Source organism: Octodon degus, unplaced genomic scaffold, assembly GCF_000260255.1.
Source record: "Octodon degus isolate 3935 unplaced genomic scaffold, OctDeg1.0 scaffold00107, whole genome shotgun sequence".
Lineage (NCBI taxonomy): Eukaryota > Metazoa > Chordata > Mammalia > Rodentia > Octodontidae > Octodon > Octodon degus.
This window is the reverse complement of record NW_004524683.1, coordinates 9,363,953-9,366,118: the sequence shown is the minus strand read 5'-3', so window position 1 is coordinate 9,366,118 and position 2,166 is coordinate 9,363,953.

The window sequence follows — 2,166 nt, the reverse complement described above, 5'->3', positions numbered from 1 at the left end:
AAAAAAAAAAAGAAAATGAGTTTCCATTTAAGCTGCCCAGTTTGCAATACTAGATGGCAAATGGAAGGCCAGTGATGCAGACAGAAAAAGAATTTACCAACAGTCAGGTACATAGGAGAACAAGAGTTCATCCGATCAGAGTACACTGTCAGGAGGAACAGCTGGAAAGTTTCCAAAGGAGGAACCTTACAGTCATGGTGAGGGACTGAGGCTTTTACAAGAAGGATTGAAAACATGGCTAAGAGTCACAGCAAATAGATGTCTCAGGAGTGTTTCTTCTTCAGTGCCTAGTAAACTCCGATATTTTAGAAAGGACTTTACTGTGTTTACTCTTCTTTTTTTTTGGGGGGGGGGTACCAGAACTCAAACTCAGGATCTTGCCCCTGCCAGGCAGGCACTTGTGCCACTGAGCTGTATCCCATTTCGGCCTTTACAGGTTTTGGTTTTGATTTTGGTTTTTTGTCTTCTTGAGACAGGGTCTTCCTATGTGGCTCAGGCTGGACTTGAACTCACTTGGTAGCCCAGGCTGGTCCGAACTCACAATGATTCTCCTGCCTCAGCCTCCTGAGTGTGCCTTTACTGTTTTTAAAGTTGTACTAAAGTTGCAAACTGTCAAGGCCTTACGAGGCCTTCCAGGCTTAGGTAAGGTGTCCTTATGCTGTACCTTTTTCAAGAAGATGGGACATAAGCTCACTGGAAAGAAAGAATGGTTTTTATGTTTATTTCTACTTCGTGCTGGTTCTACTCAGCATCAATGCAGCACCCCAAGATTGCCCAGTACGTGCTGGGCGCCATGGTGGCAGCAGAGCAATTGGTCACAGGCCTGTGGTGCTGGGGTAAGGCAGCCTTGCAAACACATCTAATGAAACAGCGAGGTCCTCAAGATGCATCTCAGATCAAGTGAGTGGGAAACCCTGGGTCTGGGCCAACAGTCCTAGTTCTAACTGAGCAGCAGCTGGTTGGGCTGGTGGGCACCGAGCCTAGGAGGCGTCTCTGCAACCAAGCACCCTATGACCCCTCTACCAGAGAGCGCAGCCTCCAGAGAACACAAACAACTGTACCAGCCAGGCAGCTATGGTGGCTGTGAGGACACAGAAGCTCCTCCAGGAGAAATGTGGCATCTCCCCTATGCCTGTGGACGTGAACTGTACACAGTGTGTAGAGCAGCCAGGCCTTGGGGTGCAGTGTGCCAGAGCACTGGTATTCAGAAGACCAGTGCTGGTAGTCAGGGATGCTCCGAACCATGAGGATCAGCAGCACATCAGGACATGTGGGGGCATATGGGTGGCTGGGATAGGGCCTTCCTATCCCCCTTGCTGCCTTGGCATGATGGAGCTGGGTCCCAAGGGCGTTTAGGGTACTGCCCTGCTGGGCCTCATCCAGGCAGTAAATTTCTCAGCAAGCTATTACTGACTGGGGGGAAAGACCTCGGCAGGGACAGGAACTGGCCCCAATTTTTGGTTTCCTGTCTTCTCCTCAATCAGATTATGGTTCCTGTACTCTCAGAAATTATAAGCAATATTAACTAAAGAAAAAAAGTTTCTGAGCCTGGCAACAGTGCCAATGTTTTAGGCCTCCTGAGAGACTGGATTTTCCTATGATACTCTGATTGACAACCCTGATCCTTCCTGGGGCCTAGTGAGGAAACTGAGGCCCAGAGAGAGCAATGGTGAGCTCAGGGTGCAGCAGAGCCACACGTCTTCCATGTACTTCCATGCACATACTCTCACCGTAGTGCCCTCAGGAGGCTTTCAGTTGTGTTTTTACAGTACTGAGTATCAAACCTGGGCCTTCCCTCATGCTTGGCAAGTGCCGTATCACTAAGCTACGCCTCAGCCCCTGAAACTTTTCTTCTTTTTCTCATGTAGCTCAGGGTCTTATTATATAGTCGAGGCTAGCCTCGAAATGGTGATTCTCCTGCCTCAGCCTCCCGAGAGCTGGAAGTACAGGCATGCATTACCATACCCGGCTAGGCCCTGAAACTTGTTTTGATTTTACAGAAAGTCTCACCATATGCCTAGGCTGGCCAAAACTCCTGGCCTTCAGAAATCCTCCCACCTTGGGGCTGGTGAGATGGCTCAGTGGTCTAAAGCACCTACTTAGAACAAGCTAAGCCAAGCAAAGCACAGGGACCGCGGTTCAATCCCCCAGCACCACATGCCAGCC